The sequence below is a fragment of the Mytilus edulis genome, chromosome 1, assembly GCF_963676685.1.
Source record: "Mytilus edulis chromosome 1, xbMytEdul2.2, whole genome shotgun sequence".
Lineage (NCBI taxonomy): Eukaryota > Metazoa > Mollusca > Bivalvia > Mytilida > Mytilidae > Mytilus > Mytilus edulis.
In genome coordinates this window covers 100,979,697-100,996,731 of record NC_092344.1, presented here as the reverse complement: position 1 = coordinate 100,996,731, position 17,035 = coordinate 100,979,697, and the positions used below count along the sequence as shown (strand labels likewise).

The following is a 17,035-nucleotide window of genomic DNA, read 5'->3' as shown; positions in this document are numbered from 1 at the left end:
TTGTTATGTTTATGAACGTTCTTTTTTGTCCAAATCGACCAAAGTTGCAGTTTTGATACATCTTTAAAATTGATATAGTGTGGTTATTTTTTGCAAAAATACGTTCTAATGTTGTTAATTCAAAGTTAACTACGAGTTTGTCACTATACCTTTTACTAAATGAACACATTATGTGGAGAGGACAAATGGAATTATAATTTGATTATTAAACAATGTGAATTTAAAACATGAATTAAATGTGCATAATGTTTTCTGGTTAAAAAATACGTTTCTTAATAAAACTATTCAAAATGTCATACGATTTCTTTCTTTCTAGTATGTTACTCATGTAAAATATCCAAGGTACATCAGTAACAAAGGAACACACATTATTGTCCACACGTAGTTTGTTTTAGTACCTGTTCCACTGAAGCAGCTATCTTTACTTTCTGTAAATAGACAAAAATGGCTGCGCTTCAACTCCATTTGTAATTGTATGATATAACTGATAAAGCCTATGTTTCTTTTTTCTATTTTTTTAAATACTTTTTCTTTAATGTACATAACCAAGTTATGAAATACATAAAGAAAGTACCAAATGTTGAATAGTAAATTGAAATATTTTGTCACTGACTTAATTTGTTTACTTAAGAACAATTTCATTTTCATTTCAAAAATGTTTTGGTTCTTTGTTTTTTATTTTTGTTTTTGATTCTGTTTTGCTCTTTATTTCTTTTAGGCCAGTTGTGATGCGGTGATAATTTGATTATGTTGGGTTTTTTTTAAATGAAAATACATGTATGGACAAAGAACAATCAATACTCATTTCTCTTAAAATTTACCAGAACTTGTCAAGAAGCGACACACAATAATCAACTTTCAAAATATATTTTGAGGTAAAATAGAGATAAAATTGATCGATCTTGTTCCATTAAAGAAAACATGAAAGTTCTCTATTTTTGAAAAAAGATCACGAGGCAAGGTAATGAATTAATGCTTATGACAGACAACTATATTATGGCCTTAAACCTTACAAACAAATTTGTTATGACTTCAAATTGTTATTTTCAATTTTTTTTTTTGTCTCGTTTAGTTAATTTAGAAAACAACCTTATATATAATGTTTACCTTCGCATATGCTTGAATTTTCACAGATATCTTTAACCTCTGTGAGTCTACTAAAAGGAAGCTCGGCACTGTATGTTCTATATAAGGGTGCACTCGGTACAAGCTCTCTTAAGAATAGTATGTACTTCGTATAATACTCGAAGTTGTTTTCAAAACAAAGTCCATCACTATGAGTACCTGCAGAAAAAAGGAAAATGTGTATACATCATTTTTAACATCAATTGATTCTTATACTCAACGTCTTCTTAGCGGTTGCAAAGTTTTGATTCAGTATTACATAGTCACTTTTCTCTGATTCTCATCGTCTGGTTTGATTTGGTATCATACCACATCTCCCTTGTATGAAGGATGATCGTGTCAAGGTCAATCATACCACATCTCCCTTGTATGCAGGATGATCGTGTCAAGGTCAATCATACCACATCTCCCTTGTATGAAGGATGATCGAGTCAAGGTCAATCATACCACATCTCCCTTGTATGCAGGATGATCGTGTCAAGGTCAATCATACCACATCTCCCTTGTATGAAGGATGATCGTGTCAAGGTCAATCATACCACATCTCCCTTGTATGTAGGATGATCGTGTCAAGGTCAATCATACCACATCTCCCTTGTATGCAGGATGATCGTATCAAGGTCAATCATACCACATCTCCCTTGTATGCAGGATGATCGTGTCAAGGTCAATCATACCACATCTCCCTTGTATGCAGGATGATCGTGTCAAGAACAATCATACCGCATCTCCTCATTTGTATATGTATCTACGCAGGATTTCAACAATAAACTGCGTGCAGTTCATGCTTCCAATTTTATTTTCTGTATATTACCACTAGTAACGACTTGATCGCATCAGCAGCTAGCCGATGAACCATCCAATTCTTGGCCAGTAATAAAATTTTAATGGTTCATTTTCAATTCATAACATTAAGTTTGAAAGTACGTTTTCGATTGCAGCTTCTTCTGGTAAATTTGAAATAAGCCTGTGTTTGACTTCTGCCAAAACTGTTCTTGTCTATATTGCATATAGAGAAAAAAAGGTGTCATATATTTGACTTAGTATATAATAAGAGTGAAGTGTATTCAAGATGTATCTGCTATTACTCCAAATAGAACAACAATTGTTTCTCTAATTTTGTACAAAGGAGCATATCTCAATGTTGGGAGAGTGCTTGGCCGTGCTCTAATTTTTCTATCGACAGAAGTTTCCTTATATGTAAAGAACCATAACTCAATTTTTATATATGCTTTCTTTTTGGCTAGTTATCAAATGTTTAATTGATCCAACTTATTGTGTACTATACATATATGGATATCTATTGTTCTTTTATCTTTTTGGGCTGCTTGTTTGTTATCTATATCAACCACACTTGCATTAAGAAAATGCATTAGTATTTAAGAAAAAGATATTATAGATTCTTTATCTACATATTCTTTAAGAACTTAAATAGTTCTCATTAATCTTTTTTTATGTGTTTATGCCCTTTGGTGCCCATAATTATAAATAAAATATCTTCCTCTTCTATATGTAGATGTGCAATATTGCCAGTATACATCCACAGTACATCAATAGCCCACGCAATATGGTAGTTCCTATGGTAATTGAAAATAGGAAGATGTGGTATTACCAATTGGATAACTAAGAACGTAGGACGAAGATATAAAACATGACAGGTAACTATGCGGTCTTTAACAATGAGCAAAACACATCCCTTAAAGAAAGCTATAGATGGCTATTTTATTTCAAAATGTGAAACTATGTAAGAGAAAAATAACGGATCTCAGATCATGACAGACCTTATACAGACTAAGGACATATAAAACCAACTATACCTCCAGATAAGAGCCAAAAGACCCAGTTTGTTTATGTTGTTTAAAGGTATTGCAATCTAAGTTCAATTTAAGTTACATTTAAACCAATTTGCAGAATACCCATCAAAATTCAACTCAAAATGCTTTCGAGAGACGTTAGATACCAACGATACATTAAAAAAAAATCATGGCATAACAGACATCGAAAGACGACGAAAAGATAAACTAGTCTACAAGACACTACGTAAAAAACTAAAGACTGAGCAATATGACCCCCATCTAAACTGGGGGTGCTGTTAGGTGTTCAGGAATGGTAAGCAGACCAAACCTTATTGTTTTTCTGGTTAACTTACTTTTAAGCAAAACGTACCATATGACCATTCTACTCGATATCTCCAAACGTTTAATGTAATCGATTTCCTTAACTTTTGCAATCGAACGTACCTGACGATACAAATGGTTAGAAGCTAGAACAAGAGGTTGTCTCGTCCGCTTAATATTTCAACAGCTCGAGCACTTTGTAACAGTAAATGTAATTTAGATCTTACAAAGAAGGTATAAGTTATACATACCTTCTTTTGGGATTAATACATATCGTTCTTTTAAGTTCTTGCTGTTCTTAATCACACATAACATATTTGCTTTATAAAATGTAACATTTTCACCAATGATCGTTGCACCTATGACAAGATGAGAAGTTTTAAGATTGTCTTCAATAGATACTGTGTTCCTTTGGCTACAACCATGACACAATGAAATGGTAAAGATCACTGTGAATAATACTATAAAGAACATGGTTTACTTGGTTTATTTGTGACCTGAAAGTGAGAAAATAATGTACGTATTCATGTATTGAGAATTAATACCATGCAGTGCTAGAATTGGTAGATATACGTACATTTGTTAATTACTCAGCCATTACATATTGGGAATAGTCAAATTTAAAACCTGGAAATTTGGTCATTGATTTTAACATCCGTAGGCGAATTTTCTATGCATGTTTAGGACAACAATCTTTAGTTCAACAAGGCCTACAAAAATTTAACTAGCTAACTTAAGAATAATCTGCAAATCAAATAAATAGTTTTTGACTGAGGGTTACACGGAGCGTGGTTAAATTCATCCGTTCCAAACTTTTACGGTCGTCATCACGAGTTCAGCTGGATGACCGTTATGAACAAGCTATGACGACTGATATGCTGGTTACAACAATCTCGTTCCTTTTTCTCGAATGTGATCAATAACAAATTAAACTTATCTCATATATTTACTTTCATGAGTTATACGATGGGGATCATAATTATGTGGGACCGGATCTGCTTTCTGATATAAGCCCCGGTTTTGGTGAAGTTCACGTGGCTAAGTCTTTAGATTTTTTAATATATTGTATTTTGTATACTGTGGTTTGTCGTTTGGTGGTTTATCTTCTGTTACCATTGCGTTGACGACTTTTGAGTTGAAATATCCATTTGGTATGTTCCACTTTCTTTAGTAAAGAAAGGGTAGCATTGCTTCAACTTCGAACACCGACTTGAACGTCACTATGCATTCTCGCAAAACACCGATAGGCATAAAAACAAGCACTAAAAGTTCGCCATTGAGCATATTGAGCAAGAGAGAAACCCAGGTGTGTCATATTCTATATCCAAAAAGAGTAACTGTGACAAATATAAACGAGAAAACAACGGCCTGTTTTGTGAAACGAAAATATGATTACAGCATGAAACGAAAACAATTGAATAACATGCTCCTGCTTTGAACAAGCATATGTATAAAATAAAGGGATTAAACGTGTTTGTAGGCACGCTGACATTCGGTGGGACAGTCGGGGCAACAGCATAACATAAAAACAAACTTTTAAAATCAGTTGACAGTGGCTACAAACCAAAGGCTAGATGGAATACATAAGCTTTGGCTAGCAGCTTATCTAAAGGAAGGAAACCTTGACTAACAAACCCTTGGCCCTCCTGGTAAGGGGGTTTTGGCGTCAGGCTAATCACCTTGGCCTGTAAAAAAAACTGATTACAAAAACTAATACAGTCGTTAAACATGCTTGCGCATATAGGGTTGGAGCAGAAGTTGTTTTTAATGCAACTGAGATGAGATGAGAAACTATGATATAAACATACTTGGCATATGTGAAGCAAGATGGAACCAAAGTGGAGTTTTGACACTGGTAACAGGTGAGGAGATTCTATACTGTGGAAACCCAAATGAAAATGATTACCACACCAAAGGAGTAGCAATAATGCTTTCAAACACATCAAAGAAGAGCCTGATGGAATGGGACACAGTAAGTGAGAGAATAATGTGGGTGAGACTTAAAACTAAATGCCAAAACATAACTATCATACAGTGTTATGCACCAACCAATGATGCCGAAGAGGACGTAAATGAACAACTACAACATGTTTGGGACAACATCCCAAAAAGAAACATCAAAATAGTGATGAGTGATATGAATGCTAAGATTGGAAAAGAGAACAAAGACAGAGAGAAAACATTAGGAAAACATGGTCTAGGAGAAATAAATGAGAATGGAGAAAAGCTAGTTGAATTCTGTGAGATGAATGAGCTTGGGATAGGAGGCAGTTTGTTTCCACATAAGAACATACACAAAGAAACATGGGAATCACCTGATGGACAAACAAAAAATCAGATTGACCACATCATGATAAGTCAGAGATGGAGAAGCTCACTACACGATGTTAGAGTTACGAAAGGAGCAGATGGCAGCTCAGACCACCATCTTATCATAGCCAAAGTAAAAATAAAACTTGCATAAGGGACCAAAATCGAACAAAAACGTATAGAGTATAATGTGGAGAAGCTCAAAGACCCATGCAAGAACAAGAGCTCAGAAACAAGAAACACAAAACAAACACCAGTTCCCCAACAAAGAAGTGAAAAAATGCTGTAGGAAAGACAAGAGATAATATGTAAATGACCTTGCAACTGAAGCAGAATTTGCTGCAAATGAGGGCGACATCAAAACCTTGTACAATATCACCAAAAACTCTGAGTAGACGTAAAACAGCTAAGTCTTAACCAGTAAAGGATAAAGGTGGAAAAGTCCTAACCAATCTTAATGAACAGATGGAAAGATGGAATGACTACTTTGTCAATGTCCTAAATAGACCAGAACCAGGCCAACCGGTATGAGTAGTGCCAGCGGTGGTTGATTTGAACATAAAATAGATAATATCAAGAAATATGAAGTGAAAAAGGCCATCAAATCACTCAAATATGGAAAATCTGCAGGCATAGATGAAATATCACCTAAAGTTTTCAAATCTAGAGGCAATGAAATAATAGAATACATGTACAAACTCCTGAAAAAATCTGGCAGGAAGAAAAGATATCAACAGAATGGTTAAAGGGTTTGTTAGTGAAGCTGCCAAAAAGGAAACTTAGGGCTTTGTGAGAATTTAAGAGGCATAACTCTTCTATCAGTAGCTAGTAAAATACTGTGCAAAATTATATTCAGCCGAATTAAAGATGCAATTGATCAGGTACTAAGAGACGAACAAGCAGGTTTCAGATCAATCAGAAGCAGCACTGACCAAGTACCATTATTGAACAATCAGTAGAATGGCAATCATCCCTCTATATCAACTTTGTCGATTTTGAAAGGGCATTCGATAGTGTCAACAGAGAAGGGCTGTGGCAACTGCTAAGTCATTATGGTGTACCAACATTTGTGAACATGATCAAGACGTATTTCACAGTACAGGTGATACATGCCTACTCTCCCCTACACTATTCTTGATAGCTATAGACTGGGTAACTAAGACAGCACTAGACACTATACCAATACAATGGAACTTCGCACAAAGGCAAGAAGACCTAAATTTTGCAGATGATCTGACTCTGTTATCTCACCGTTTGAAAGACATGTGAGTCAAAACCATCAAACTCCATGCAACAGGGAAAAAACTAGGGCTAAAATCAAAATTAAGAAGACAAAAATTATGAAAGTAAAAACCAGAAAAGGAGAAACAGTGTCAATTGAAGGTATTGAAGAAGTAGAACAATTTACTTATTTAGGAAGCATCATGGATAGAACTGGTTGAATAGATGCAGACATCAGGACAAGAATAAGTAAAGCTCGACAAGCTTTTGCTATGCTGAAGTCAGTTTGGAAATCAACAGCATTTACAGAAAACACCAAAATTCGAATTTTCAACACGAATGTAAAATATGCAGAGACCTATATCCCACAAGGAACGAAGAGGATTAAGTTAAGTTAATGTGAAAGAGGATAAAATCTTTTATAAAAAAAAATACTTAATTCTTTCAAAGATACAAAGATTTTATTAGTAAAGTTTGCTGTACCTATAAACTTATAAACATATAAAAACGGTATTTCACATCCTAATTTGTACAGTAATAGTGTACTAATAGAGAGGTAATCACTATGTGAAAATACGCGTACACCCATCGAACCTTTAAATAAACTTATTCGTTCAATTTATCTTATTAACATTGTAATAAAATCATTGAATATTGTTTACACTGGCACAAATATCGATTTTGTCATCAAGAAATTAAAACGTATCTATTCTTTTTAAATGTTTCTTTTTTGGGATGTATAAATACACATTCACGTTTATTTTCTACATAGAGATTTCTTTGTCTATATATAACATTATACACATATTTATTATAAGGTTAAATTCTAAATATCATACTGCCTGTCAATACTTTTCTTCTTCCTTTATAGTACAGGCCTCCCATGAGAGGGTTATCGTACTGTTTTATGTGCATGTTCAATGTGAGAACAACAAATGTGCGGTAAGTGCGGATTATCTACAGTGAAAAAAAATATTTTGGCATTGCATTGCACGGCGTTCATTGAAGTCCAAAACGTCACTTCAGACACGCACATAGCGAATGAGTATGTAAACATCACTATGATAAGATGGTCCGCCCAAAAAAAGGAAAACGAAGAATCGTCCATTTTATCGGAAATGTTTGCGTAAAGTTTTCCTTGTAAAAACTAACAAAAACTATAGCTAGAAAAAGACAGATGCTGCTGTTAATTTTTTATCTATTTCAAGTAAGTTTTTTTTGTGTAAAGTTTGGCAGTGTATTTATAGAATTCTTGATTATCTAAGTTGAATTTATCAATAAAATAGAATTTATACAGGTTTTATTATTGAGTTTGGTCATAATATATGATTCACAACAGTACATGATAGAGTCTGATATAACAGGGATACTATTGAAGCCCATGTGAATACCTAAAAACCTGTCGATAAAAATGATTGCCTAAACGTATGAAATAGTTACAAGAAAAACATTTACAGCATTAATTTTCTCATCGCACTTCTAGTAGGTATATCTACCGTACTTATTTCCTAACAAAAGAAGGCTTTATAAGAGCAGATAAATCTTCAATCAGATTTTTTTTAAACGACCAAATTTAGTTAAATAGAAAAACTTAATTTGATAAGACTGTGTGCAAGTGTAGATTAGTCAATTCCTTTATGCTAAGCACGTATCAACAGAAATAACAGCGCCACAGTCGAGCTCTGTTCTTATAACTGATATGATGACAAATGTGTGTTTTTATTTCAAAATGACGAGTTTTACGATATGGTTACCAATAGTTGCTTTAGTTTATTAATTGGACCAGTAGATTGTTTGAATCATATTGTGTATTATATACTGTATCTTTGTATATAACACGAGGTTAGGCTCTGATACAATTTTGAATCTTGAATCAAACCGATTGACGAATCGTTCAATTATTTCACCGCTGCTATTGGGCCTTTTGATGACAGTGAAATGATCAAACGCAACAAGTCCTTGCTTATGGTAATTTTGCATCGACATACGACATGAAGACACGAAAATTTATATAAACAGTTGTGAGGTCTTTTATGCCCGCGTCACACTGTCCCGATTTTTATATACGATGGACACCCGAATGCGAAAATTGTAAGTTCGTACGAAGTTGGTCCCGATCTCGTTAAAATACCAAAAAGTGACCGAAGAAAGTGCGATGAATAACGAAGTCTATACGATGGTGCCGAAATTATATACGATAGCAAAAGATGGACATACGAAGGTTAACCGAAGACGGGTATTTAAGCTTCATATCTCAGCCGAAGCCTACACGATGGATCACGAAGGCTACACGATGGATTACGAAGGCTACACGATGGATTACGAAGGCTACACGATGGATTACGATGATGGCGCGATGGCCATACGATGTCTAAAAGATACGAACAGAATTTCGACAACATATCGTTTCTGTACAAGTCTGCCATGCATGGCAGGAAATCGATCTTTTTGTCTAATTCTTATAAAACTTAGTTTATTATCCCCTCGCCTACTACATGTAAGTTGCGTGTATATAACATTGTTATTGACACTCTAGACCCAAAATGCTCAAAACTTGGTATGGTGTTACTCGTTAAGAATATCTTAAGCGCTATTGACTTTAAAGTTCAAAGGTCGAGGTCACAGTGGCAGTTGTAATACAAGGCAATATCACCCTTGTGGACACTCTAAAACCAATATGCTTCAAAAGATTTTAACCACATTTGGTATATTGTTCCTCCTTGTAATGATCTGACATTTTTTACAAGGCCAAAGGTCAAGGTCATGCAGATGGACTTGTTTTTTCTCCTTGAAATAGCATAATACATGTACACAGGAATGGGTTGCTAATTTTTTTTACCTGCTGGTTCTAAAGACAATATTAAAGGTATTTCCAGTTACTGAATGTTTTGGTTGATTTCTAGAAAAAAAGTTTATGTATCAAATATGCATATTCAATTTACCATTTTCTGCATGTGTGTATACAAATATAGTGTCCATATTTGTCCCCAATATGTTACATACGAGGGGATGCCACGCTCGACATTGCCTTGTTTGAACTGTAAAATGTGTGCACTAGTCTGAATAATCACCCATAATTATGCCCATGTTTACTGATCTATCTTAAAGGTAAGTTAATGGGTTCGTTGATCCCTTTTATTCAAAAAGAGCTCTTTCCAGGAGAATATCATAATAATATAGACAAAAGGAAGGATGTGGGGAAAGCAACAAATGCGGCAAAATATGACATATAGAAAACAAAATGGTTATGGAGTAAACATTCGTGTGACAACAACTCAGACGATACATAAAAAAATCAGAATAATGAAGAAAAAGTTGGTTTCCCTATATACGTGTACCTGCAGTGTTGGTGTACGAGGCGCGTTTATGATTTTCATTATGTTACTTGATATGGAAAATTGACAAAAAATAATATTTTATTTGTAATGCCCGCGTCACACTGTCCCGATTTTTACGCCGGTGGCAACACGATTATGGAAATTTTCAAAATCGGGACTGATCGTATCCAGATCGGGCTATTCGTAGTGTCATCTTTAACCATCGTAGAACCATCGGCCACTTTTTCTAGCCTTCGGGGACAACTTCGGGAAGGGTTCTAAATTTTTTAACATGTTAAAAAATCCCCGAAGGTGCGTCCGATGTTTATGGTTCGTATTTAGTTCGTATCACCATCCTCACCATCGTAATGTCACCGGGAATGCATCTTTGAACATCGTATAGCATTCGTGTTTCCATCGTTTCCATCGGGCAGTTTTTACATTACGATGTCTACACGAATGAATCACGAAGCTAACCGAAGGTCTTACGATGGCAACACGACTTCGTGAAGACCTCGTATTCCCGTCGTGATGCCATCGAATAAAAGTACGAAGGTGACAAGATGGAACTACGACGGCAATAAATCCAGCTAAATGTAAGTTATTTTTCGCGCTTTAATTCATTTAAAGTGCCATGCGCGATATGCACTGGTCAGTCTAATACGACAGTTAAGAAAGACGTTCACAAAACATGGACCTCATATCATATGATTCTATGAGAACAAGAAAGGCGACAGTGTTGTTTCTATTAATTCAAATGGAACAAGAAGAGCAGCTATTACAGGCTCAGGATTTACTTTGCCCGATGGAAACGATGGAAACACGAATGCAATACGATGTGCAAAGATGCATTCCCGGTGACATTACGATAGTGAGGATGGTGATACGAACTCAATACGAACCCTCAACATCGGACGCACCTTCGGGGATTTTTTAACATGTTAAAAAATTTAGAACCCTTCCCGAAGTTGTCCCCGAAGGCTAGAAAAAGTGTCCGATGGTTCTACGATGGTTAAAGATGGCACTACGAATAGCCCGATCTGGATACGATCAGTCCCGATTTTGAAAATTTCCATTATCGTGTTGCCATCGGCGTAAAAATCGGGACAGTGTGACGCGGGCATTAATCCCCTAGAAACTAAGAAGTTTTTTTACGCATACTATTTTCTACAAAAACTGACAGGGACGTTTTATTTTAGATATTAATTCATATATGCATATAGCAAATTAAAATCAGTATCATAAAACAGAGTGTCGACGGACGGACACACAGACTCCAATTATAAGTCGACGTGGCCTCATAACTAGAGATATGGCATGTAACTAACTACCAAAGCCCTGTTAAAAAAGCGCTCAACATACAAGTACATTTTGCTTTATAAAAGACAGCGATAAAGTTTTCGAGGAACTTGAAATCAAAAATAAACAAGCATCATCTGATCTGTCATGATTATAAACGTGTGATTACAAGTAAGCTATAAGAAAATACTGTAAATAGTCATTTGAAACAGTGATATTGAACTACATTGTTAAAAAACAGTAAGATAACTGTACAAAATGCCGATGAACAGTCTTCATTTTATTATGGTGGCCAGTTATGGCCATTAGGTTATAAGTTACGAATTCCATAATGAACATAAAAACATGCATGGAGGACTAAGTTTATATATTTTCCAGACCATATGAGTATTTGAAACATATAAGTATTATACTCGCTTAGTTATTCACAGGCCGGGCCATATGAGTATTTAGACTATATAGGTATTGAATACTAGTACATTTTGATTTCCTTCGCATGAACACAAGTGCTCTTTCTTTTAGCCAAAAACCGCGGAAGTTATTTTCGGAATTACTTTATTTTTTACATATTGTCTGAATCTTGGAGTATCTGCCTTATTTGCCTTTACTAGAACAAAAACAAAAAACAACACAAACAATGTTTTATTTGCCAAACACGGCGCCAAAATGAGCAAAATTATTACAATCCAAATACACATAAGATCCAGAACATTTATATGTATTGTTAGGTATATAAATATATACATGATAATACAACGGAATTGTCCTCAAATTTGCACATACAAAAACTTCTTTTTGATTCTTCCTGTCGAGTTTCGGTGGTTCTTTCCTAGCATTCCAACTTTCTCTATCATAACAAAATAGCCACGAAATAGCAATAGCGAAGAAATTATTACTTATAAATACTGCTGTGATTTGGTTCTGAAATGCTTAAAATCAAAATTCTAGTTTATTTGAAGAAATAAATCGACTTGTCTCTGTAAGATTTAAACAAATAATTCTGTTTTAAGACTTTTGAACAAAAAAAGTTTGATTTCTATTCGATTTCAGGAAATCTATGACATCACACATCATTATTAGTCATAAATAGACCATATTTGCGGTAATTGATAAATTTTGATATATGTTTTTTTTTGTATTTCATTTATTCATTATTGGGTGTTATTTATTGCAAAATTAAATATACATATACTTACAGTATGAATACTGTAGATTTAATTTATCCCCTGGTATTTCTTCTGATTAGTTCTAAACCTTAAATTACAAATATTTATTTGTTGAATTTTATATATATACTATTTTAGGGTTGTTAAGAACCATCGTAAATAACTCAAAATAGACAGTTCTATAGAAAATCTTGTTGTGCAATTGTCGATAATAATCTGTACAAGAAAATTAATTGCGATAAGATTTTTATTAACTTGCCAAAATACATTCGACGGTGATGTAATATGTGGAATTAAGTTAACCAGAGTTTTAGACCTTTGGCGTTTTAGTAATTACTTTCAGTTTAATTGATGGATGTGGAAAGTCCGGGTACGTGAATATTCATCTTTAGGAAAAGCGATAGCAGTTATCTTTCCAAGTTATAAATTATTTGTAATTTAAACAGTAAGGTCAAATGTTAGAAACTACCATGCATAGTTATATGCTTTTTATTGTTCAGACTGACAACACAAATTGAAACGACACAAAAATGTCATTGACAAAATATTCCTATGAGGCAGGTTGCAACTGCAAATTTTGATTAAGAAAATGAACGAGCAAGTAATAACTTCAGCAAACACAGAAACAATAAGACGCCTCGATCTTTATAAATAATAACCATATAATGCTAGCATACCAACAGATAACCCAGAAACACAAATACGAATAATAAAAGCTGCTCACATACCAATAGTAATATAACACAGAAACAAAAAGATGCCTCGATCTTTACAGAAAATAACCATACACTGCTAGCATACCAAAAGATACCACAGAAACACAAATACAAATAATAGCAACTGCTAACATACCAACAGCTAACACAGAAAGAAGAAGATGCCTCGATCTTAACAAATAATAACAACTGCTAATATATCAGCAGCTAACATTGAAACAGAAAGACACTTCGGCCTTTACAAATACTAACCACTGCTTACATATCAACTGCTAACACAGAACGAAAAAAGAAGTTTCAAACTTTAACGTGACCAATTATAATCTGTGCTAACATAATTATCAACAGCTAAAACAGAAACAAGAAGACTCCTCGATCTTTACTAATAATAATCAATGATTGCATCGCAACAGATATAACACAGAAACAGAAAGACGCTTCAGCCTTTACAAATAATTATAGTATTTGTACTATACATTTTGGTTTAAACTATATACTAAAGTAGACTTCATTTATATGTTTAGATGTACATTGAGAACACATATTGGAATCTGTTCTCGGAAACTGTCAAGAGTAGTGCAATGGACTGCAGCTACTGGAAGAAGGGTTCCATTGCAATATTGTTCTTGGGTAAACTGAGTATTTGTATGAATCTTTAGTGGTACTAGAACATACCCGTGATATCGCGGGTCCGTGACTGAATTAAAGTATATAGCTATGCGCAAGCCTTATTTTAGTATTAGTACTGTCATCTGATAAAGTCATGCCGATTATAAGATACACAATTTTCTTTGCTTTCAAATCTTTCTGTTTCAACCCGTCGAACTGGAACTTATCAATTATTGGTAATATTAATTATTTGGAAAACAAAAGGTCCTGGAATGGAGTATTTTTTAATCAACAGCATTGTCCTATATTAGTCATAAATAAAGTTGAATTCTTTGATTCGCTGTTTTACGTCATGCCCGCTAACAAATTGAAACTTATTTTTAGTCCAGATTTTTAGTATTCGTATTGTTATCTTAGAAAGTCTTACGTATTAAAATACTACAATAGGTAACAATTTGACAATTTAGTAGTGTCAAACCTGTGATTATGACCCGTGTATATGGCATATTAATCCTGAATACACCGTTTGGTGGTGCGCCTGTCAGATGCGGAACGTACAGATAAGGTAATAGGTAACATGCAGGTGATTATACTATTGGTATCGATATCGGACTCGACCCGGAACTTCCTAATTATTGGCGATATTAATTATGTGGAAAACAAAAGGGCCTGGAGTGGTGTAATTTTTAATCTACACCTTTGTACTATATTAGTTGTATATAAAGTTGAATTCTTTGATTCGTCGTTTTTACGTGATGACGGCTGACAAATTGGACCTCGTAATATTTTAGTATTATAGATATGTGAATGTTGTCGTGTTCTTGTATCAGATTGTGTGAGTAGATCTTACGGGTATATGACTGCAAGATGGTGTACTAATTTGTAGAAGAAGATGATGCGTGTTTTTCTCAAGAGCTATCCAATATAGTGTTTGTACCATTTCAGCTACTGAGCTGGTGTTATGGTATCTGTTGCACAAAGGTTGCATGTGTACCTAGGTGCTCTGCGCTAAACCATCTAAAGTTTGTGTGTTTGTGATTTGGTATGTGGGTCCCAGACGCATCTGCTGTATTTTAGCTAAGCTGCTTTGGTCTAACAAGTGCTAAATATATGCTTTTTCTTTAACTGTTTTTGAATTTACCTTTAAATTTCTCTTAATGAAGTTCAGCTTTTGTGTGGCTGCAGCAGTGATGTTGTTTACAGGTTTGTTCCATTTTAGGTCAGTTTGTATGGTTATGCCCTGATATCTTATGCATTGATGTTTCTTTTTGCAGCACATGTTGATGAAGAGTATAGTCGAATTTTAATTGGTTTTCTTGGTTGTTTTCTGATGGACTGAGCATTTGTCTGGATGGAATGACATGAGCCATTCCTTCTCCCATTTTGCCGCGGATGTAAGGTCTTCTTGCAGTTTTTGTGTGTCTTCTTTGTTTCGTGTTGTTTTGTAAATTATACTGTCATCTGCAAATAATCTTAGGGTACTGTGTTTGATGTACACGATGATGCGTTCTTTAAAGTCGTTGTTCCTTTGATAACACCAGATAATACGTTGATTTTGTCTGATTGAACGCAGCTATTAAATAATGACTGGTTTCACATGATCTTGATGCTCGGAATCCATGTTGAAGGGCTTTTTGTAGAATGTAAAAACATATACAAAACAAATAAGGCAGTGGCTATTTTGCCGGCTCAGATTAAAGTATCTCAAGTCAACTAGGCAAAATAGTCTATTTCTATAGAAATGGCTATTTGACCGGCACCAGAAATATAGTGATGTGTTGCTGGCACTGGACAAATAGAAAATATTTTATTTTCTGGCTCTTTTAAGGTAAGCGGGAGCCAAGTTAAAAAAATTACTGTGTTTACAATTCAATAACTGACTATTACAAGTTTAATTTCCCTCTGAGTTCAGTATTTTGTGATTTTACTTTTTAATTAAAACATTTTTATATTAAGAAGCTATGTTATATTGTCACAATGTGTAATCAAATTTTGATGCAATGAGAATTTTAACTTTTATTTTTTTCAAGTTTATATGAGCAAGGAGGTTATATAACCTCCTTGATATGAGCATACAAAATTTAAAACTGAGATTATATTCTTATGCATACATGTAGCATTTTACCGACTTATTTTAGAAATAATTGTAATTACTTGTTTTGATTTGACTTCATTGCAACAAATGGATGCCAACAAGTTCCTTGTTATAAATTCTTATTTACACTTTAACTGATAAATATTTTTAAAAGATTATATATTTCTCAGATATTGATATCTGTAGTGTTTTCTTATTTTTAAACTACCGGTTTACACGACAGTAATTATTTGATTCTTCATGTTGACAAACCACATTTTCATAGTACTTTTCAAAAGTAAATATTAAATTTCACTCTATTCCAAGAACCGCGAAAATTACAAATTTTGGTATATTGCTGGTGCCGGCAAAATAGCCATTTCTATAGAAATATGCTATTTTGCCGACTTGAATCTGTCCGCAAATAGTAATAAAATAACATAAGGACCTAAGAGCTACGGTTCCGCAGCTAGGACTATAAGACTTTTACTAGTATAATAGTCCCAGCTTGAATTTCACTGAGATATTTTAATCAGAGCCGGCAAAATAGCCTGACTGCCAATAAATAAAACAAAGCATTATATGCACATATAAAACGATGATACAACAAAATAACGCCTTGAGTACTTTGGCGCCATAATGACTCTTTAGAATTTGTTGGCTCGGTACGATTTGAGGCATCGAATACACCTTGGGTTGAAGTCAGAAAACTTTGCTCAGTGCTCGGAGCACAAAAATCATGCTCAAAACATAAAATCCAGCATTTTGATTGGTTGATTTTTGAGTCTGAGTACAAAAATCGTGCTCGAAAGTTTTATGACCGCAAGGCCTTATCTGACCCGATAATCTGTGCCGCTTGAACTATTGACGTCATACAGATAAAGATAAAGATAAGATAATGATATTTTATTTCCTAATCACAGGGCTCTTAACAAGCATTTATCATATGTTTAGTAGTAAATACAGTAGTTTTGCATATGTGATAAATAGCCTGCTGTTTAATCCATATCGCGCAACTTTGATGCGCACCCTTTATCGCATACCCTTTATCACACCCCTACTTTTTTTTTTTTTTTTTTTT

General features: G+C 34.2%; 1 long non-coding RNA gene across 1 annotated transcript; it reads right to left on the bottom strand.

The window, feature by feature from the left end:
- Positions 1 to 246: 246 nt before the first annotated feature.
- Positions 247 to 12,633, bottom strand: LOC139498223 (uncharacterized). The gene is made up of 4 exons (XR_011657858.1): positions 12,586 to 12,633; positions 3,494 to 3,739; positions 1,108 to 1,284; positions 247 to 428 (listed from the first exon to the last, which is right to left on the bottom strand). It is a non-coding gene; the product is annotated as an uncharacterized lncRNA (long non-coding RNA).
- Between the last annotated feature and the right edge of the window lie 4,402 nt (positions 12,634 to 17,035).